Consider the following 24,352-nt stretch of genomic DNA (forward strand, 5'->3'; position numbering starts at 1 on the left):
CCCACTGTGATTAATTTTGGAGAGGAAAATTACTGGTGTGGTTGACATTAAATTAGGGGCTTTTCTCACATTTTATGAACAGCTGTAGTTCTTAAACATTTCAAACAAAAACTTTGCAAATAGGAAAAATGTTCTCCAAGAGAATGCTTGACAGAATCTCAAAGAATTTTCCTGAGTAGAAATGGAAACATGGATTCCTCCGGGACTTAGCCAAAACCCCAGTGTGCAGAGTTGGGAAATTGTGATACTCCAGTAAAAGCTTGTTACATGGTGTCTGGATTTCAGTAAGGCCAGTGCTGCCAAAGAATGAAGCATATCCCTGAATTACCAAACTCCACTCTTGACAGTTCAGTTGAATGTAATGGCCACTGTTCTCATGCAGTTATGCTTCCTTGATCAAAAATGATTAAATATACATCATCCAAGTCAAGCTGTCCAGAAACTTAAAAGCTCACATTGATTTTGGTATCGCACAGAAGTGCCAGCACCAATTGCAAAACGAAGAAATGGAACAGAAGGAGTTCAGGCTTTGGTAGGCCACATCAGGAAGTTGTCCAACCTGGTATAATGTGCACAGGAATGGCAATGATCAGACACATTAACACTTCAACCTTCTGCAATAATTGCTTGTTGTTTTTTTCCAACAAGGACTGAGGAGAGAAAGATCTCGATACTAAGCCCTGTCAAATTTTTAAAATATTCTACAACTATAATGTGGTAAATAACAATATTTATTTTGGCGGCAGAGGACACTGTTGAATTAAAAGGATGTCGCCATGAACTGTTTAGTCAGGAGACGGATGCAAAATATAATTCGACAGCTTAACCCATATCGATGGCAAGAGCTGATGGCAAACAGCACCCTCTCTCAATCTGAATTGAGGTAAATACCTTTGTGTGAATCTCCATGGGGAGACACTGTAACCTGTGAATGTACATTGTGGTAAAAACCATCTTGGATATCGACGTTACAGCCAACCTGTCAATCTACAACGAGGTCAATTTGTATTAAGGTTTGATTGTGGGTCATTCATGGCTTTTACTGAAATTTGCAATCAGAAAAGGGCACTTTTACTTCATATTTTGTCAGCAGGAATTAATTTGTTTCATTAGTTCAAACAAGGAGATTAAATCCTGGGAAATACCTGCTCCATGCAATGAATGAACAGCAAAGCAGATGGTTTGTAAAATTCTTGAATCCAGGATTGATGAAAAAACACTGGTTATTACCTTCTAACAACCAATGAGGAAAATTTGTAAACCTCCCCCCCAATTCTGCACCGACTCAGGGCATGGCAGCATAATGGTTGAATTATTGAACAAGGTATCTGGAAATGTTTAAAAATCCAACAGAAGGTAAATTCAGTAATTTAAATCTACCAGGTTGTCATACTTGCCCCACTCCCCCACACAATGTTCATTGATATCCTTCAGAAGAGGGAGTTCTCACAAGATTTCAATTCAATTTATTGTCATCTACACAAGATCACAACTTTTTCCTTGTTCTTCACTTAAACAGTCTGGATTTTTTATGATCTGCCCCACCAAAGATGTGACTGAACCAGCCTCCCTCCCCCCAAAATTGCCTCGGTCCCTTCTTAGGGTGGACTGACATTTGCAATTTTTCAGTCCTCTGGAATCATTCCTAACTCTAGCAAACCCTGAAAAATCACCACTAAAGCATTCACATACTTCAGCTTCCTCTTTCAGAACCCTGGGGGGCAGTCCATCTGGTCCAGATGATTTATCCACTTTTGGCTTCCCAAGCACCTGCTCCTTAGGAACAGAAACTACATTCACTTCTGCCCCCTGGTGATCTCAGATTTCTGCCATGTCACTGGTGCCTTCCATAGTGAAGACTAATGCAAAATAAGGTCACCCCTTAATTTCCCACACTGGGAAAGGAAGACCCAGCCTATCTAACTAACCTCGCCATCTCCAACTCTCCAGACCTGGTAGCATCTCCTGGTTTGAAAGGTTAGACAGCAGGCATTAATCATGAAATGTGAGCGCCCGAGTGCTTGAAAACGTTCACACATTCATCAAGTGTATTACAAAAGTTTCCACAATATCTCAGCTATTGTTTATCAGAAGGGGAATCAAAGCCAAAAAAAAAGGCAGTGCTGCTAGAGCTACTGTTAGAGCAGTGCTACTGCTGGTGCGGACCAGGGAGAGCAGGGAGCAAAGACACAGCGCTACTCTGCAGGGTCCTACTGCTAGGACCTGATTGCTGATGGCCCCCTACAGGCATTAAGCAACCAGTTAAAGTGCCAACAGTGATTTTTTTTAAAAATCCTACAACCACAGAGGTATATGCCCAAGATGGCAGAGTTTCTTCTGGACACCTACTACGAGGGAGTCCAGACACCAGGGGAACAGCAGACTGGCAGAGCACCAGAAATGGGGAGAAGACCCCCCAACCCCACTATTGAGAAGGAGAAGCATGGGAGATGAAGGGGAAGGTGACCACAACAAAGGCTGAAGGACCAACATAGGCTGTGGGCAGTTGGCAACCTGCAGTCGAAGAACTCGCTCAAGATGTTGGAGCCTGTCTCATGGGAACCAGGATTATAACTGGGATTTGAGAGGGTGCTGAGGGCAAAAAGGGCTCCAGTGTGAAGGTTTTCTGATTGTTTCCGAGATTTTGATCTGGATCTCGGATTGCCGATGAATCAAATAGGAGTCTGTGCAGCTGCAGAGGCTGTGGGAGCGCTGGAGGCGAATCCATAGATACTCCGTGACCCTGAAGGGCCTCTCTTTGCATCTCTATTGTTAGGGGTGTCAGGCAATGCTCACAGTGACTTTTTGCCTTATGGCAGACAAACGTTGAAAAGTATATCATGTATATTACAATGTATGTATTATGACATTAAAGAGAACCTTGGAATTAAGAGGACATTAGATAATGATTTGTGGGAGGGAGGAACTGAAGGCTTTGCAAATAGTTGGGAATTAAGTTAAGGTGGGAGGAAGTTTCTATTTGGCATTGAGACCAACAAAGACCTAAGGAAGAGAAGGTTAGCACCCCCCTTGAAAAGTTTGGAAGGAGTCATTGCACAGATGGTTAAGGCATTGCCATTGCAAAGAGGTGTCTGCTCATTGGTTCACCATCTAGCAGCAGGAGGCTTCCCCTGTCAAGGACTATGCATCATGGATCTAGAGTAGAAAGTACCTGTAATGGAGGATTAAAACCATGTACTCAGATGCTTTTTGCTTATGTGGAACTGACGACACTGGGTCCACATGCAGGTCACCTTACTTTCAGAACTAGCAGATGTAATTAAACTCAGCCATGGGGACTTATCTGAAGATACACTTTGAAATGGAATTCCACCGTGAGGCCCAGGGAAAGCAGTTGTCAAATACGACACTCTGAAATTGACGTATTGGTCACAACCTGTCTTGCTCAAGAAGTTTTAATGAGTCCTTGTATCTACGAGATAAACCAGGATATCATAGCATCCTGCTCCATAATAATTAATCTTCTAAATTGTAGAATAGTATGCTCAGCTTTGATTTTGACTGACAAATGTTAGAGGGAGTGGGTGCATGATTAATTGTTTTTGGGGTATAAAAGTCTGTGGTCCTGCTGCTGAAGTTTAGACTCTCCGAGGGGTGGGAACACCCCTTGTCAAGAAGGAAGAACAGCCAGAGTCCGAGCAACGTCCCGGTCGGGGGAGGTGGAGAAGCTGCTACCAGCGCCCTGACAACCTACTACAAGTGTGCAGTTGTTGCCTCGCTTCGGCAGTTGGGACCAGTCCAAGCGTTGATAAGTATAGTTGGGAAGGGCTTGCATATTGTAGTGTGAAATCAGCTTTTGAATTAGTAATAAACATTTGTATAAACTGAACTGCTCTCGGTGTGTGTGTCTATTTTCTTTCGGTAGCTAAAACACTGTGACCAATCTAAAATGAACAAAATGAGAGGTATAAGTTTACCCAAGACAGTACCACAGTCCTTTACCACTAATTTTTAAGCTGCTCCATCGACTCTGAGACAACCTGCAATTTCTACAGCCTGGAGGAGCCGAGCCCATTTTTCATGCTTCTATGGAATGTGAGAGGTTGAAGCTCCTCTGAGTATTTGAAAAGCCTGCTTTGGTCACACATCAGCCCCTTGCTCTTCATTAATGGGCACTTGGAGCATGGAACAAGGGAGGGATGAATTAGTCAGGGGACTCAACCTTGGCCTGCCCAAGGTAGCTATCTATATGTTCATACAATGATCATTCTTGTGTCCATCCGGGCAACCAGTTTACCTTTCTTCCAAGATTACAGCCATGTGAGGGTGATTCTGACATACACACAGATACACACGCCCTCCTTGAGGGAGAATGCCAGAAAAAAACATAGACTGGCAATAGCTGATCCAGTTCCTGAACTCTATTTGGTATATTACGCAAATTCATAGTTAGGAAAATATTGGACCTGAGGTGGTCTCTGATTTGTGCAGACATGGCTGATCCCACCATGACCAGTCACAGGTCATGGTGTTGACCGCCATACATTATAGCTTTGCCAAGGGCACCAGATATCTGCTCATGACTGAGATTATCCTTGTAGTCAAAGAAGCTGAGGGTGCACACAGTCACTCTGATACATGGGCGTCCGGCCAACATCATGTGTATGGCCTATTGCTTCAGAACTGGATTCCAATATGTTTTTAGAGCCAATGTAACAAACAATGATGGAGGATGAAAGAGAAAGAAGCAGGAAAACGAGAGAGTATCCAAGAGAGAGTGAGTAAGGCAGGAGCAATGACTGAACTTCTTTGTAAAGATCTTCTGAGTTCAACTGCATAAAAACTGAAGGATTTTCAAATCATTTATTGTCTCACACCCTGCACAAGCCCCAGATTTCGAAACATGCCTAATCATGTAGTTATTTCAACAGGCATGAAACGAATACCAAAACAGTGGTGAAGGAATAAATACCATTGGCAAGAGACCACAAATGCTTCTTTTCATTATTGGCCTTCTCTTTGATCTTTCATCCCCTCCCCTTTCACTGTCTCTGTACTGCCTGTGTTTACTGTTGAAAGGGTGACAGTCTGAAATATTAAATATGCTTCTATCTCCACAAATGCTATCTGATCTGCTGAGTACAGAACAGGAACAGGCCCTTTGGCCCATGATGTCTGCATTGAACATGATGCCAATTTAAACCAACCTTGCACATGATCCATACCCCCCCCCCACCCACTTCCTGCACATTCATGTGCCTATCTAATGGCCTCGTAATCACCACTACCTCTACCACTACCTCTGGCAGCCCATTCCAGACACTGACCACTCTGTTTAAAAACCTCCCCTCATTTAAATGCATGTCCTCTAATACTTTCTGTATCCCTTGGAGATAATATAGTTGGCATAATTAATCAGAGAGGTTTTATATTACATATGGCTTTATTTTCTGGATCTGCATCAATCACCCTCCCATTACTGTTGCTGTGTGTGAAATGTGCTCACCTCTCATTACAGAATGACATCCAAATGAAAGCCTTTGGGAGAGCAACTGTGCTTTAAGGGGGCTAAACCACATCTTTACTAGATTCAGGAATTCCAAATTTGGGCAAACGGTCATATAGCAGCTTGTAGATTTAGTCATTCAACATGGTAGGAGGCCATTTTGATCCACAAGTCTGTGCCAATTTACACCCAATTAACCAACACCCCTTGTACATTTTGAAGGCATTTTGATCCATGAGTCTGTGCCAATTTACACCCAATTAACCAACACCCCTTGTACATTTTGAAGGCATTTTGATCCATGAGTCTGTGCCAATTTACACCCAATTAACCAACACCCCTTGTACATTTTGAAGGGTGGAAGGAAACCAGAGCTGCAGAGAAAACCCATGCAGACGTGGGGAGAACATACAAATTCCTGACAAACAGCATGGGGGTCGAACCTCGGTCTGGTCCTGCTCATTGGCACTGTAAAGGTGTTGCACAAACTGTGATGCCCTATTGCCTCAGCTTCCGCAACCCAGGTTCTATGCTCATGTTGAGTGCTGACCATGTGAAGTTTACATAGAAACATAGAAGATAGGAGCAGGAGTAGGTCATTCGACCCTTCGAGCCTGCTCCGCCATTCAATGAGATCATGGCTGATCTTAAAGTTCAGTACCCCGTCCCTGCCTTCTCTCCGTAACCTTTAATACCCTTATACTGAAGAAATAGATCTAATTCCCTCTTAAATATATTTAATGAACCTGCCTCTACTGCCCTCTGTGGCAATGAATTCCACAGATTCACCACCCTCTGGGTCAAGAAATTCCTCCTCATCTCGGTCCTAAATGGTTTGCCTATTATCCTCGAACCATGGCCCCGGGTTCTGGACTCCCCCAGCATCGGAAACATCCCTTCCGCATCCATTCTGTCCAGTCCTGCCAGAATTTTATAGGTCTCTATGAGATCCCCTCTCAATCTTCTAAACTCCAGCGAGTACAATCTCAATTTGCGCAATCTTTCCTCCTAAGTCATTCCTGCCATTCCAGGTATCAGCCTGGTGAATCGCCTCTGCACTCCCTCCATTGCAAGAGCATCCTTCCTTAGATCAGGTGACCAAAACTGCACACAATACTCCAGGTGGGGTCTCACCAAGGCTCCACTTTCCTCCAACAATCCAAAGACGAACAGGTCAGTGGGTTAATTGGCCACTGTAAATTGTCCTCTGATGTGTTAGTGAATGGTAGTATCTGGGGAATGTATGGAGAATAAAAGTGGGTGAGACCGAAATGAGTGTAATGAGTGTAAACGTAATGCTTGAGGCACAAACTTGTGTCAAAGTCTGTTTCCAAGTTGCATTCCCTCCTGCTCATGATTATGAGTATCCAGCCATTCAGTTTGCTATTTATTTGAAAGATCTAATCCAATTAGAATTACTCTCCCTGTTTTTCTCCCACACTGATTCTGCAATTTTTCCCTCCTTCCAGAGCTTATCTGAAGTTCCTGTTACATCTGCTTCAGATGAACTTCAGTCAGACATTAATCTGCATGAGTACACTCTTTATGTAAACATCAATGAAATGAAACCCCAACAACTACTCGAGATACAGTTGTGTTTCCTTTCAGGTCAATTGCTGCATGTAATGGCTCCTGTCCACTGAAGTGAAAGTGTGCTTGTGTGCTTTTATTTAAGAGGCATATTTGGGATAGTTTCAATTTATATCTCTGGGGCATATTAAACCTCATAGACTTGGTATCTCAGGCAAGCAAAGTGGAAGAACCTTTGATGTCTGATTCCTTAGTCTGATTTAGATCCAGTTTTACAGTAACTTAATCAGACTTTTTGCCAACAAGAATCCCTCTTATTTTAGTGTTCAGTTTCCCGGGAGATGGGGATGGAATTGAAGAAAACAACGGCGAACATCAAGACAATTTATATTAATGCCCCGTTCAAAGGCCGTCAGTCTTTCGCCACTAGTGGGAGCTTGAATCTCTATTGACATAGCCAGTCTAAGTGCTCCATCAGAAATAATTTCTGTTTTGTATGCCCAAATACCTTAATGAGCAGCTGGAGAGTTGGATACATAGAATAGTTGTTGAATGAAATAATCCCTTCTCTTGGAAACATCCCAGTTAACTTCCTTACAAGTAAGAACACAAGAGAAAAGCTATTTCAAATCTTCCAGTATTGATCCTACAAATCTTTTTTTATATAAATTAGCCAACACTTAAAAGGTTCTGTGATTTGAAAGGTGAATAAATTATTTAAATAACCTCAATTGGCATTCAGTGATATTTTAAAAATCTTAAATTACAGCATTTATATTGGAAGCTGAATAAAATATTTAATTCCCCAAATAATTAAATATTAACAAGGCTAATTTCTATTAATCGAGTCACACTGTATCTTGCTATTTTGCGATTAGTTAATGAGGGGAATTATCTACAATGGCTTGTGGAACTAGAGAGAGACTTTTAATGATGTATCTCAGTGTCAAGATCCTTTGGAACTCTCTTGGAATGTACAGTGTAATTGGCAGTCAACATCCTAAAGGTCTCCCATCACCCTGGTCACAACCTCTTATTGCTACCTTCTGTATCAGAAACTATCTATCTCTAGGTTCAAGGACAGTCTCGTTCCAACAACTATCAGGCTATTGAACCTACCCTTGGTGCACTAATCATGGACTGCTCTGACACAGCTAAAGGACTGCACTAATGCAGTCACTTTTGTTTCGCACTAGGATAACTGTGAACATTTGTTATCAATATTTTGTATTTATTGACTCCTTTTAATTCAATTATGTATGCTATTGTATTTTTTTAACCATAGAACATTACAGCACAGAAAAACAGGCCATTCGACCCTTCTGGTCTGTGCCGACCAATACAACTAGCTAGTCCCACTGATCTGCTCTTATTTCATAACCCTCTGGACCTCTCCTATCCATGTCTTTATCCAATTTATTTTTAAAACTCAAGCTTGAATCTGCATTCACTACATCAGATGGCAGCTCATTCCATTCCCACCACTCTCTGAGTGAAAAACTTTCCCCTAATTTTCCCCTTGAATCTCTCCCCTTTCAGCCTAAAGCTATGACCTTCTCGTATTTTTCTCCCTCAATCTAAGTGGAAACATCCTTCTCACATCTACTCTGTCTATACCCCTCATAATCAAACTCTATCAAATCTCCCCTCATTCTTCTTCATTCCAAGGAGCAGAGTCCTAACCTGTTTAATCTTTTCCGGAAACTCAACTCCTGAAGACCCTGCAACATCTTAGTAAATCTTTTCTGCCCTCTTTCAATCTTATTGATATCTTACCTGCTGGTGGGCGACCAGAACTGCACATAATATTCTAAGTGTGGCCTCACCAATAATGAATAACTTTAACATAACATCCCAACGTCTATATTCAATATTTTAATTTATAAAGGCTAAAATGCCAAAAGCTTTCTTTACAACTCTGGCTGTAGCAAGTGAGAATAGCTGTATCTACATTGTACAATGCATATGACAATAAACATTATCATTATTATATTTGCAGTTGGAATGCAGCTCCTGGGTCACGGGCAGTGAGGTGAGGCAGATTACTGCTTCAGCTGCTCAACACTGATCAACAAAGACAGGACACAGGAGTAGCCTATGGGCACTCCAGGGTAACTGTAGGAAGAAACTTAGACACAGAGAAGTAAAAACAAATGACAAAAATACAAAAGGCAGAGCTTAAAAAAGGAAGAGTGTTTATTAAATAAACAAGCATAAAAACATCCTTGAAATGAATCGACTTGGAAGGACTTTTCCTTGCAGTAGGATACTGCTCTATACCTGCAAAGCAATGTAAATGGAAAATACGAATTGTCTCTCCGGTAAAGATCAATTTTAAATGGATCCATTTATCTAGGCCAGGATGATCATCCCAAAAATCGAACCTGCAGCAACATTTGGATAAAGGCTACTCTCTCCTGTGAGCAAGTGAGAAAGGTGCATTCCAAATGTAGCATCCAGGTAACCCTCCTGGGTCCTGGGTGCGATTACTGGGTGCAGGATGCACTTTTCAAATTGCTGGCAGACCTACCTGATAAATCGCCAACCCGGACATTTAAGGGGGATCCTGCTCCTCTCATAATGAATGACATGTCACGCACTCACTGGAAGTACCAGCCGTCAGTCCCCATGTGGCCATCAGTCGGCCCTCCCCCCAGCAACATGCAGCTGCTGTGAATGGGGGGGGAGGGGGGGGGGAGCGGTTACCGCCGCAATGGTTCAATGCAGGAGTGCGGTACCAATGGTTGTTTTCCTTACCTATAATCCCTATGCCACTGGCATATCGCGGCCCCCACACTCCCCCTGATCACGGCAGCAGCTTCTCTCCCCGCATCAAGGCAGCGACCTCTCTCACCCTGATCACAGCAGCGACCCTTCTCTCCTCCAGATCGCGGCAGTGAAATCTCTCCCCCACCCCAATTGTGGCAGTGACACCTCTCCCCTTGATTGCGGCAGTGGCCCCTCGCCTCCCGATGGCAGCAGTGACCCCTTTCCCCCCGATCGTGGCAGTGACATCTCTCCCCTCCCCCTACCCCGATTGTGGCAGTGACCCCTCTCCTCCCGATCAAGACAGTAACATCTCCCCCCACCCCCCCCCCCCCGATTGCGGCAGTGACATATTGCAGTTCCCCCCACCGTTCACAGCAGCAGCACCTCAGCCAAGGGTTTCTGTGATGCCAGTCACCAGAGTAACTGGGTTAGCCATTTCCCTTTTTCAAACTGGTGGAGCAGGATGCCAGGGTAAGTTTTACTGGGCTCCCTGCTCCCCTCTGAGGTAGCTCATGGACCCGGTTGGGTTTTGACCAGGTTGACCCAGTTGGATCCTTTCAAATCACCATGTGACTGGGTTTGCTAACTGTGCAAACTCCCTGGTGCACCCCATTTTACATGGCCGTTTGAAAGGGCCTGCAGTTCAACTTGGTGAACAATGCTGAAGGAACTCACGCAGGTCCTGCAGTGTCCAGAGGAAGAAAAAGGCTGGGCCCAACTGTTAAACCTGGCATGTTGAGACTTGGAATGTGAATGGAGATTCCTGAGCAGGTGGGTTAAGGACCGGGCTGATGACAGTGCCCGCGAAGGAATTATATCAATGTACCCACTGTGCACGTCCGATGCAAATCATGGCATTCACTAAACGAGCTGAAAGTTGGTGGTTAATTCACCAAACAAAGCCCCTCATGGCAGAGTTTGCCAATGAGATGGGCACGGTGTCGACGGGCGCTTGAACGACAATGAGTTGACCTCCCTAAAAGGCAAGGTTGGCAGCAATTTCAATCCTTTGACTGGATGGATTGGTGTCTGGAGAAAGCGACGTGAGGAACTCAATGCAAGATCATTGAAACGAGGTACAAACAATGAGAGAAATACGCAATACATAAAGGTAGGTGCTGGGGAGAAGAGGGGAACCACGTATTCCAAACCATAAACGTGACCTGCTGAGTTCCTCCAGCACCTTTGTGGACTTGCACTCGATCCCAGCGTCTGCAGACTTGCTCGCTGAAATCCAAGCAAAGATGTCACCAAGTCAAACGACTCTTCACTTTCAATCAATGTCTTAGCGTCGATATTGTTCAATTCGCCACCCTGGAATTTTAATTTGTGGTTTTCTCAGGGAACTGTGGATTTTTAAAGCTATTTCAAGGGACGTGGTTGTCAAGTGGAGCAACAGGCATGTGTATTTGGACATCTCTATAATTCTATGCCGGTCCACATTCTGTGCGTGTGCGTTTAGTCACATTAGAGAGATTGTGGGTGGAATTAAGTGGACAATTGCACACTCCACATTTGGCAAAATGGAATGACAATCTAGTTCAATTCCTGCCACGGGAAGGCAACTCCTGCTGGGGATACGGCGTGGAAGTGGAGTGTCCCAATCCATGGGGGCTCGGTTTATTTTCACTTGAACTCCTTTTGCACAAAGATGGGACAGGGCACGAGAGCTGCCATCCCCCAAAAAGCCTTTTGACATGCAGGACAGGAACTGATCTGTGGTCCCAGTGCATTCTCCTGCTGTGGCCAAGCCGCTCCTTGAAGGGAACCCACGGCTCCTGATGGCTGATAGAGGCTGCACCAAAGTCTGAGTCCGCACGCAGTCAACTCGGTCACGGAGGAGGATGCAAGCGAGTGGGCAAAGAGCCCACCATCCCAGCCGATCTCGGACCCGCCCCCCCCGGACTGTGCAATGGATCTTCGGGACATTCCCACGCCACGTGGGCCACAGCCCTTCTGCCGCCCGCTTCAACCAACCTGTGCGGGGCCACCCGGGCGCGGGACGTGAACCCTGCCTTGGCCCCGGGACTCTTCCTTTGGAGCTGCAGGACGGCAGAAGAGGGTGGTCAGGTTTCCTCAAGCCTCGGGTTGTCCTTGAAAATGCTGCTTTGTCGACGACAGGAAAGTGTCGACGCGCCATTGCCCAGCTATTACCACTGAACCCAGTGGCCAAGTGGCCTTTCCCGCAGACACTAGGTTTTCTGGTGGAAGGACGTGACGGGAGAAGCTTCTGCAGAGGCCTGGGACTCGCACAATATGGGTCTGAAAACAGCAGAGACTCCCAAGCTCCTCAATATGCTGCAAAGTTGGCATCTTTTTTTTTAACCCAAGGTTTTGGAGCACAGGTCCTGTTGGAAGAATTCAAGAAGGAGAGAGAAACGGGATCTAACGTGACCTAAAATTCTGATGCTGTACAAAAATACCGCCATCAATTCAGCACTAATTGTTAATAATAAGGATCTCATCTGCTCCATCAGGTCGTTGGAGAACAGAAGAATGAGGTGGGGGGGGGGGGGGAAGGCTTCATAGAGACATTCTGTAAGTCCTGGACTGAGTAGATGTGGCAAGGTTGTTCCCCATGGTAGGGGAATCGAGGACAAGAGGGCACAACTTCAGGATAAAAGGGTGTCAGTTTAAAAGCGAGAGGTGGAGAAATTTCTTGAGCCAGACCATCATGTGTCTTTGGAACTGCTGTGGAGCAAGGTCGGTGGGTGTATTTAAGGCAGAGATTGACAGGTATTTGATTAGTCAGGCATCAAGGGTTATGGGGAGAAGGCCAGGGAGTGGGGCTGAGTGGGAGGATGGATCAGCGCATGATAGGACTATGGAGCTCTGCTCCTCTATCTTGTGATCAACTTCATGTTCTATCCCACCAGTCCCCCATCCACTTTGCCAGGAATGGAGGTTCTGAGAAGAGTTGCTGGAGGAAGGAAAACTCCTTGGAAGTTTTTCTTTCGGAACAAACTGAGTGAGTGCCAAAGATCAGACGTTGTGAAGGAGTGCAACAAGAGCCAAACACAGGCCAGAGAAGGAACACTGCAGGAACAATTAAATTATGCCTAGACTGAGGCATTATACATGGAATGGAGAATTGAATGCTCCTCTTAATCAAAATTTTACAACTGAAATCATGAGTTACTGAATCTTTGCAGTTTTCTTTCTTCTACACTGGGTAAAGTTGGGGGATTTACTCCTGGCAAAAGTTATTGCAAAGTTTCAGGCTTTTGTAATGAACTTTCAATACCCAAGCCTCACTGGAATTTTCTTTCTCTTAACATTGTCTACCCTTCAAGAGTAGAACACCACCTTTCACTTTTATAGCAGGGTCTTTATCAAAAATCACTTAACTTTCATTCAATTATTCATGTATTTACTAATGGTTCTCACCACCCCTTTTCAGTGTTGGTTCTAGTTTGTCAGAATTTAGGAAATGGAGTTCAGTTTCCACTGTAATTATGCATATTTAAAACAATTGTTTTGAAAGAGAGTATTTTTATAGACAGCTAAGCATTTAAAAAAAAACATATAATCGTGAAGCAACTTTAACTTAACAAGATATAATCAGATCAATCTATGTTTGCAAGATCAAAAACATTCTGCTTGGTTAACCAAACTCTCATTGCCAAGACAGTCAACAAACAGTGGCTTCAGGAAGCCAAAGAAATGAAAGGAAAGCAGGAAGGAAAGGAGAAAAAAGTACAGTAGAGTGCATGTTAGTTTCATCAGAAGTCCCACTCAGCCAGTGTAGCACGAGGGAGTGCTGCAACGTCAGAGAACTGTCAGCGATGAAGTGAAACACAAAGGTTGCAGACACTGATTGTAGTAAAAAGACAGATGTGGAGAAACTCAGGAGGTCAAGCGATATGACTGACGTTTCAAGCCTGAGCCCTTCTTCAAGGTATACTGGAGATGAAGCCATTTTGCATGCAAAATGTCCCCTATTGCTGAGAACTGAAGAGAGTGGGAAGGTTGGACCCAGTGTCCTCACAAAATATTACTAAAGCAGACCACGTGTTTGCTTTGCCTTGCAGCCTTTGCTCCAGAGCTACAGTTAATTTTGATGACAAACCACTTGAAAGTCTTCTCAAGAAGCAGAGAGCTCCAAGAGCATCAGCAAATGCTCAGGTAGTGGATCTTCCTGATGAGAAACTGATTGGTGCCGTTAAAGGTCTTTGAATGGTTTTAAATCTCTCTGTTAATTGGTTACATTTAAAATCGTTCAAGTAGATTTAAATCATTAAAATAATAAATTTACTCAAAAGCATTGCAAAGTACGAGAAATTAATTAAAACAATGAAAAGTTAAAATGATCTTCTTGTCTATATTTAGATGTTTCATCAAATGAAGATGGTCTGCATGGAATGCCAGCCATTTATGGGAAGTACATCCATCTGCCCCTCTGTATGTTTGTGCTTTGGCCCCAGACTTAATGATGAACTCAGAAAAGGAGCAATGGTCCACTGACCTCCAGCCTATTTTTATGGAGACACTAGCAAATGTTCAGTAGTTAGAGGCCATCAACATTATTAGCCCTTTTGTTTTTCATAGGACCATGCTGCATGCAAGATAGTTGCCAGGCATTTCATTAGCTGAATGACACGACATCATGGCTGTGTGTCAGGCAAGCGTTGCTGAATGAACAGACCATACAGTCATGGGGTCATAGAGATGTGCAGCATGGAAACATGCTCTTTGGCTGATCAAGGTACCAATCTGAGCTTGTGGCATTTTCCCATTTTTGGCCTGTGTTCTTCTAATCCTTTTCTATCCATGTATGTACCAGTCCAAATGTCTTTTCAGTCGTAGCCCTTCCACTTCCTCCGACAGCTTGTATGTGGCATGCAACCACCATCACAAATTGCCCTTCAGGTCTCTTGCAAATATCCCCCCTCCTCACCTTACTCCTTTGGCTTCTTGTTTTAGACTCTCCTGCCCTGGAGAAAAGAACGTGACCAATCACTTTAACCGTCCCATGTGTCTTCTATGCCCTTAGCCCTCTACACTCCAGGGAATAGAAGTCCCAGCCTATCCAGCTTCTCCTAATAATAAATATATTGCCACACCTTACTTTTATGAACCCTTTCCAGTTTTGTCATTATCATGTTGTTTGTGGGACCTGATTGTACAAATTATACAAAAGAATTTAAAAAACCCACAAAATGCTGGAGAAGCTCAGCAGGTCAAACATTGTCCTTTATGTCTTCTTTGGCTTGGCTTCGCGGACGAAGATTTATGGAGGGGGTAAAAAGTCCACGTCAGCTGCAGGCTCGTTTGTGGCTGACCAGTCCGATGCGGGACAGGCAGACACGATTGCAGCGGTTGCAAGGGAAAATTGGTTGGTTGGGGTTGGGTGTTGGGTTTTTCCTCCTTTGCCTTTTGTCAGTGAGGTGGGCTCTGCGGTCTTCTTCAAAGGAGGCTGCTGCCCGCCAAACTGTGAGGCGCCAAGATGCACGGTTTGAGGCGTTATCAGCCCACTGGCGGTGGTCAATGTGGCAGGCACTAAGAGATTTCTTTAGGTAGTCCTTGTACCTTTTCTTTGGTGCACCTCTGTCACGGTGGCCAGTGGAGAGCTCGCCATATAATACGATCTTGGGAAGGCGATGGTCCTCCATTCTGGAGACGTGACCCATCCAGCGCAGCTGGATCTTCAGCAGCGTGGACTCGATGCTGTCGACCTCTGCCATCTCGAGTACCTCGACGTTAGGGGTGTGAGCGCTCCAATGGATGTTGAGGATGGAGCGGAGACAACGCTGGTGGAAGCGTTCTAGGAGCCGTAGGTGGTGCCGGTAGAGGACCCATGATTCGGAGCCGAACAGGAGTGTGGGTATGACAACGGCTCTGTATACGCTTATCTTTGTGAGGTTTTTCAGTTGGTTGTTTTTCCAGACTCTTTTGTGTAGTCTTCCAAAGGCGCTATTTGCCTTGGCGAGTCTGTTGTCTATCTCATTGTCGATCCTTGCATCTGATTTATGTAGCAAAGGTAGAAATAGGTAACCAACGTTTCGGGCTTGGTCCCTTCATCGAGGTCAGTTCTTTTGACTGTAAAGTTGCTTTAGCAACTGGTTTATATAAATAAAAATGGTTCTTTCACTCATTACAGCTAAATGACTTCTTGAAACATGCATTTTGAATAATGAAAACAAGGGCATTGTGTGTTACTATATCACCGGAGAGACAAAATGTCTTCCATCCCCCCATCTCTCCCAGCCAACTTACTCCCAATTACACCGGCAGTGATTGGTCCAATGGTACCTTATGATAGACTAGGGTCATAATGCTTCGACATTGGTTATTGGTAAGTGGAGCAGAATAATCAGTGAAGAACAGTCCTGTTCTCAGTTTCCTTATCATGCAGAAGGAGCCAATTTGTCTGTCAGGTCTCAGAATAGATCCATCACTGCCATTCCCCTTCACCCTGTTCTCTCTCACGTGCCCATTAATCCCTTCACAAACTACACTAGGGGTGAACTGCAGCACTAGTGGGGGGGGGGGGGCAGTGATTGACCAGCCATTATTCACCATTAAGAAGGATGTTGGAAGAAGCCATAGTACCCCTGGGGGAAGATAGTGGGAAACCACCCAGTCACAGCAAGGACATGCAAACTCCACAAAGGCAACACATAAAATGAGGATAAAACCCCGGTCAATGGAGCTGTGAGACAGCAGCACTCCCTGTTGCAACAGTCTTCTCCTTATACACTTTTTACATGGATCATTTGAACAGGGAGAGAAGAAAGTGGATGGAGCATCATTCAATGAGCTCCAGGCAACAGCTTCATTTTAGTGTCTTGGTTCTCTGTCCCTTAATCTTCCAAGCTGACAATCCACATCTTGAAAACTTGTTATCCCAGCATGAACAGTCATTTTCAGGGGGTTAATTCCAAATTTCCACAACTAGTGAAAAGTGACTTACCCAAGAATGTTGCAGAACTAAAGTTTATGGCCACTCTTTGATTACCCCACATTTCTTGTCTGCTGTTTCAAACCATTTTAGTTTTGCGAACACTTTGGACTTATCAGAGAAGGAACCCATTTAACCTACTGAGTCCATGCCAGTTCTCTGCAATAACAATAACAATAACATCAAGTTCTATTCCTCTTCTCCGTTTGGCCTGCAATTTATTGCCTTCAAGTAGTTACTCAGTTTCCTTTCGAATGCCGTGATTCAATCTGCCTACTTTTCCAGACCACTCTGGACACTGTAAAATGCACATCAGTTTCATTCTTTCACCAATCATCTTCATGCAGTCCCTGCAGCCCCCCAGGAAGTGCCACACGTGCCCACACCTTCTCCTTCACCACCATTTGGGGCCCTAAACAGTTCCTCCAAGTGAAGCAACAGTTCACTTGTGTATCCTCGGGAGTCATCTACTGCATCCGATCCTCCTCATGATGTGGCCTTCTCTACATTGGAGACATTGGGCGCAGATTGGGAAATCATTTCCCTGAGCACCTTTGCTCCATCTGCAACAGTGACAGGGATCTCCAGTGGTAACCATTTCAATTCTGCACTCCACCCCCCACACTGATATGTCTGACTCATGCACTGTCAAACCAAGACCACCCATAAATTGGAGGAGTAACACCTAATATTCCGTCTGGGCTCTCTCCAACCGGATGGCATTAACATCAACATCTCGAGTTTCTGCTAGACCACTCCCCATTCTCCTTCTCTTCCCCAACCTTCTGTCTTCTTTCCTCCAGCTCTCCATCCCCTTCTCTCCCCATTCACAGCCCTCCCACTGTTTGCTGATCTGCTATCCACCTATTATCTCCTGCCTATGGTTTATGCTCCCCCCCACCTCACCAATTTGTTTTGACATTTTGCTCATGCCTAAAACAATGGTTTTGCATCTTTATCTTTGGTATAAAATAAGATTCCTCAGCATCGTGTTTTTACTTTATCCAATGTTTCCTGGTTCTTCACCCTTCTGTTAGCTGTTTGGCCTGTACCCTTCATGATTTTAAATGTATCCATCAGATCCCTTCTGTTCCAAGGAGAATAGCCCAAGTTCTCCAGGCACTCCACAGAAATTACATCCTTCATTGCTGAAATCACTTCAGCAAATCTTCTCTTCAACCTTTTCTCTTCACATCTTTCCCAACATTCAGGGTCCAGAAAGGGTCACAGTGCTTCAGTTTGTCTAATACATTTCTTCATAAAGTTGTCTTCTATTCCAAGGAAATGGAAGCTAATTTTAAGCAATCTAAACTTGTGACTGAATCCGTCAAGAGAATTTGAGGTAGTCTTCCTCCAAAATCAATGTATCCTTCCAGAGATGCTCAACACAAGCCCAATGAAGTCTGTCCAAGCCTCCAGGAGACTCTTGTATCCATTAGTAATTCTTGAGGTGAAGCACAATTTGTCCATTAGCTTTTCTGATTGATTTTTGTGATTATCTACTAATTTCAACTGATTTGTGCACTTGGGACTGAATATCTCCTTGTTCCATTAAGGTACCTAGTTTATCACCATTTTGAAAGTGCTCCTATTTATCTTTCTAGTATCCAAACTGATTGACCTTACACTTATCCACATTGAACACTGTATGCCATTGTTCTGCCGATTTATTTAATCTGCCTGTGTCTGGGAGAGCAATGGGTAGCAAGAACCCTAACTGATTCTCTACTCTCTTGGCACTTTGCCCAGAGAAATTAATGGACTTCCATTGCCACCTTACTGGTGATCAGCCAACATCAAGACCATAGATTGAACCTGAACTGTCCCAGCTCCTTCTCTCAAGAGCTTCACAGAGTAGCACAACTAGGTCATTGATAATCATTAACCCCATTTCTCCACACTTAGCTGTTGCTGGGCCTTTTGCAAACTTGCAGCATTTTGTTTTATTTCAGACTTTTAGCATCTGCAATATTTTGTGTTTGTAATTCTTGTTTGATTGTTTAATCCTGCTTCATAAAAGGAATAAAATATTTGTACAGGGATCCAAAAAACATTCAAGTAGCACAATGTTTCAATCTCAATATAATTTGAAATAATTTTCATGCTGTACATTTTGTCTTCCATATTAATCACATTTATATTGGAAATCATTTTTAGTAAAAGGTTGAAAATAGTTTATTTGAGAAATTGATTAACATTGTGGCTATTACTCGAGAATCAATAATCATTTTTTTAAAAGCCTACCTTCAAGAGGAAAAATCATCTTTAGCAAGTATATTCTGCCACACGTGATACTCCTGAAGCAAATGTTCCTTCTAGGGCTGAGTTTACAGAAGTGATCTGACATGAATGGATTTATGTAAAAAAACAATGCAGGAGAAACACAGCAGGTCAAGTAGTAAACTTTATAGACCAAAGAGAGCCACATATCCAACATTTCGGGCTTCAGCCCTTCATCAATGTATGTGCAAACTGTAGGCAGTTTCCCAAACAAAATGGTGGGGGAGAGGGGCACAGTCCCACAGGCAGGAGGTAATAGGTGGATAAGGAATAGAAGGCACACTAGCAAACAGGAGGAGGGTGATGGACTGTGAATGGAGAGGCTAGGCTTTGTGAATGGATGGATTTATAATCAATCAAAAATTTTAAAAAAATATGTTGGCTCCAATCCTCAGTCCACATTGTATTGAAATCATGAACAATAATTTAGGTGAGCAACAGCTAAATTCCAGGATATAGGTCCAGTGATAATCGATCAGTGGTATATCCAATTCAAGATGTGTGCAACTTGGGGGGGGTTAGCTGCAGGGAGGGTGTTCCTTTGTTTTCTGCTGGCTTGGTCCTTCTTTGTGTTAGAGGTTGCTGGTTTGGCAAAATAGCCTCATTTCCGGATAGTTCCAAGTGACACTCATCCAAGCAAGAGGCCTATCACACTCTTTGTGAGGATAGTAGATCAGGTGGGGAGTCACTCTCCACACAATATTCGCAATGTACTTGCACTCTACGATACTATTAATGGTCACTTCCTCTGTACTCAGTCACAATCTGCAGAAAATTAATTTGGTGGGGTGGAGTGGTGCTGGTGCTAGGTAAGGATGATGTTGTTTACCTCTTCTCGGAGATGATCCTTGCTTGTTAGACCTAAAAGACTCTATTCTTTGCGAAGGGTTCTGACGGTTCTTTCTTCCCCCACTAATGCAGCTTCACCTGCTGAGTTCCTCTGGCAGATTTTCGTGGTCATTTTGTCTGTTAGCTGTGTGGCATGAAAGATACTTGCCATTATTCCACCCAGACCTGGTTGCCCAGGTCTCGTTTTCTGCAGGCATGGGTTGCTGTGTTTGCTGAGAAGTTGACCATTGTGTAACCATCAGAAAATAACTGATGATGGATGTAACGTCATTGAAGCAGTTGAAGACAAGTGGACTTTGGAATTTCTGCAATATTGACCTCGGACTGAAATAAGAACATAAGTAATAGGAGCAGGAGTTGGCCATACAACCCGTCAAGTCTGCTCCGCCATTCAATGAGATCACGGCTCATCTCCCCATATCACTTAATTTCCCTACTATATAAAAATCTATCCAACCTTAAATATATTCCCTGAAGTCACCTCCACTGCTTCAATAGGCACTGAATTCCAGTTTCACCACCCTTTGGAAAAAGCAGTTCCTCCTCATCTCTGTCCTAAATCTACTACCTGCATCTTGAGGCTTTGATTGACCTCCAACTAATTCAACTTTCTTCCTTAGCTCTGATTCCAATAGGGATATAATTTTCTTTTTGATGCCCCACTAACCAGTTTTACCAGTTCTCCTTGGTAGCAAAGCTGCTACAAGATCAATGACAATTACTTGCGCCTAACTGCTGGAACTCAGCTTCTATATATCTACATTTGGACCAGCTTCTATATATCTACATTTGTGGTAAGTTCCAGGTCCTGAAAACTCTCAAACTGGGCACCAATGATCAAGTCAGTTATGAGTGTCACTTGAGAACAAATCTTACTACAGTAAAACCCCTGGTATCTGGATCCTATGGGGATTGGAGTGAATTTTCCAGCTGCTTGTGATATGCTACGTGATTGACAAACTAATGGGAAGGAGTAACCAATTTTAAACTTCTGTATTTTTTACATTTATTTTCCAAGATTTTTTAATAGGAAGCTTGAGGCTGCTAGTTGCTTGAATCTATATACTTCGGTTACTTTGCTGAGAATGATCTGATTAAATTAGCCTGATTGGATTTATCCTGCTTTTTGTGAACAGGATATAACTGTCAGTTTTCTGCATCATTGCGTAGATGCCAGCATTGGAACTATACTAGAACTGTTACGAGCACAGGTCTTCAGTACAACACCTCAGATGTGACTGAGTTCCACGACCTGTGCTGCATTTAGTCGTACCATACATTTATTGATGCCACAATTGCAATCATATTGGCTGAAGAGAGATTCTTTGCTATTGAACATGTCCAAAGAAGGCAGAGATATCTCAGGTTCTTGAACAGAAGATGGTTGAGAAAGTAGCATTTAATGCCATTTTCCTCCAGTGTGCTTTGACTGTGACTTCTACTGAAATCATTTTTGTCTATTTGCCCCTATAAATCTGTTGGAGGATTTCAAACTCCACGAAGGTTATCAGCCCAATTCTAAACTTTTTCCTAGAATTTCAGTCCTGAAATCTATTCATTTGCAAAGAGTTGCCTGAAAGATGCTTGACTGTACGTTTCTCATTGTAAGAAGTGAATACTCCATGCCAGTGTGTTGGATGGCGCAGAAGGTGAAGTCTATCAGAACATGCTCACTGTTGAAGAAACAAGACCCGTTACATCTGTAACATCTGGAGTCAGCAGGTTTCACCTACTCTGTTCTGATTTCTTAACAACATTGGAGAGAAAAGCTGGCTGCTTTAATTAGCTTCAAGCTCTTTGAGGCAAGAGACGGTAGAGGGCAACAAGTACAAGGGAACAAAGAGGGGATATAATGGAGAACAGCAGTGAAGAGTCAGCTGGGATGATCTGACAGATGCTGCCATAGATTGCAGGGTCCATTTTATTTCTACCTGAAGCTACAAAGAATTACACTCGTTTTCCTCCTATTTTAACCTCAACAGGCCAAAGGGCTGAATAGCTTTCTCCTGCCTACCCCTTTCTGAAGTCAAAGGGATCCACGACACTTTTCACACTCCCTCAGTTGTGCCCTACAGCTTTGTGTGAAACCAGGGCCTGAAACATGAACTCTAAGGAGGTCTGATTGATGAGCAACTGCATGCATGGGCAGCCATTCACAGGAAGTAGCTGCCGGCAGAGACAACAAGCTCTCTGCTTTGTTCCATTCAGCAGTGCCTTCATTCCCACTCTGATCTGGAGCAGTCTGATTTACCGTTGTTGCAACAAATAAACCATAAACAAATAAACTTTTTTTGAGAGGCAGAACCCTGACTGACTTGAGATTAATGTGAGGCATTGAAAACTTGGCTGAATGGTGCACCAAAGGCAACCTCCTACTCAATGTCACCAAAACCAAGGAGCTGATTACAGACTTCAGAAAGGGGAAAGCAGAGGTGTTCAATCCAATAATCATTGGGGGGGATCAGGGGGTGGAGAGGGTGAGCAGACTTAAGTTCTTGGGAGTCACTATCTTGGTGGATCTCTCCAGGGCCCAACACACTAATGTCATTGTAAAGAAAGCATGTCAGTTCCTCTACTTCCTCTGGAGTTTGTGGAGGTTGGGTGTGACATCAGAAACCCTGGCAAATTTCTACAGATGTGTGGTGGAAAGTGTGCTGACTGGGTGCATCATGGTCTGGTATAGGAACACCAATGCCCCTGAGCAGAAAGGCCTGCAAAAAGTAGTGCACACAACCTGGTACATTACAGCCAAAACCTCCCAACCACTGAGAAAATCTACATGGACCGCTGCCGTCGGAGAGCTGCAGCGATCATCAAGGATCTGCAACACCCAGGACATTCTCTGTTCTCGCTGCTGCCATCGGAAAAGAGGTACAGGTGCCACAAGGCTTGTATAACAAGGTTCAGGAACAGTTGCAACCTCTAGAATTAAATTGGTGGGTCAACCCAACTGGCACATGTCCAAACCTGTCACTCTCTAACCCTTCCATGACCAATGGCTGTTACAAACTCCAACAGCCAGCCTGACCAAGTCTTAAAAAATATGTACAAGTTATAAACCAGAAAGCATAAAGCACTTTCTTATTAATGTCCCTGTGAACTCTCTCCCAGTTGTCTTACAAAAATCCATCACAAGTTGCCACGGTCTCGTGAGCAACCTTGAAGGACTGGCAATTGTATTTGTCTCAGGAATCAATCATTGTTTTGTCAATGGGCAGTTGAAGCCACAGAGTCATAGTTTTATAGCATAGAAACAGGCCATTTGGCCCATCTTATCCATGCCAACCAAGTTGTCTGCCCAAGCTCATCCCATTTTGTGCAGCTCATAGTTGCCTAAACCTCACCTATCCACAGCTGAGAAACAGACGAAAAAAAGTTATTTTCTCTCTTCCGCATAGAACTGCTAATCTGCGGCAGGGTTTGTCTTTATCTAGAGTCATGCATCCCAGAAAATGCCCTTCTACCCAACTTGACCTTGCCAATCAAGATGGTATTCTGGGCTCATCTCACTTGACTGCATTTGGTCCATAACTTTCTTGGCCCTTCCTATCTCTTAACTGATGTGGCACGTCTGTTATTTATTGTCTATCATGAATAGCTTGCAGTAGGTGAAAGTAAGATTTCGACCAGACTTGGAAGGAGATCAGAGATACCCCATTTAAAGGACAGATGGGCTTTTAACAGCAATCTGGAAGTTTCCTTGGTTGCCATTTTTCAAGTTTATTTAATTAATTGCATATAAACAAACTAGTTAACATAGTGGAATGTGAACTTGCCTCTCTGCATCTGTAATCCAGGCCCTTGGTTGCCAAGTTGAGCAACCTAACCATTCTGTTACTGCAACTTTGTGTGAGATGGGACAGGGTGTGAGGGAAAAAGAGTATAAACACCCTACTTTTCAAGCAGGAGATGGGCAAAGAGACCATGATGTTGTCTAGGTTAGGGTTTAACTTTTGTGGAGAATACCATCATAGGCTAAGATAACAGAGAAGCCACAATTCATATTTCTCATTGTTAACTGAGATCTATGTTTAAAACATCCATTTAAAATAAATAATGTGCTTTTCTACAGTATATTTTACATCATAAAAACTCCCAAGGATCTTGAAAGAAACTGAATCCAGCAAAAAAAGAGATGTTGAACAGATGATCAAAGGTTTTTTTTAAGAGTTGGATTTAAAGGAGGAGAGAGTTGGAGAGGCTGGGAGGTACAGGGGTTTTGAATCCTCGTACTTGAAGGAACTGTGGTCATGAATCTAGAGTTGAATGTATGACTGATCCCAACAGTTGAGGAACGGAGGAAGAAAGCAGAGATAGGGAGGCCGATGTCTTATAAGTGAGTGGAAAAGATTTGTTTCAGGAGCTCAACTGAAACCTAGCCACAATATTTGAGCATATTATGAGGATGATTTTGTGTTTATATACACACTGTTCACAACAGGATTATTTGGGAAAGGAAAACTGGATGAGAAGGTTGACTTAATCTAAATGTTGTTTTTAAACTGTTGAACTAGAAGTTAGTAGGTGTTCATAGGAAAATGCCATAACAATGCAAC

General features: G+C 43.5%; 1 protein-coding gene and 1 pseudogene across 4 annotated transcripts in view; one reads left to right on the top strand and one right to left on the bottom strand.

The window, feature by feature from the left end:
* The window catches only part of LOC138740243 (mastermind-like protein 2), a 183,550-nt gene that overhangs the window by 14,332 nt on the left and 144,866 nt on the right, over positions 1–24,352 (bottom strand). The window lies entirely within an intron of this gene.
* Positions 2,999–3,108, top strand: LOC138742213 (U6atac minor spliceosomal RNA; annotated as a pseudogene).

Source organism: Narcine bancroftii, chromosome 8, assembly GCF_036971445.1.
Source record: "Narcine bancroftii isolate sNarBan1 chromosome 8, sNarBan1.hap1, whole genome shotgun sequence".
In the NCBI taxonomy this organism is placed as follows: domain Eukaryota; kingdom Metazoa; phylum Chordata; class Chondrichthyes; order Torpediniformes; family Narcinidae; genus Narcine; species Narcine bancroftii.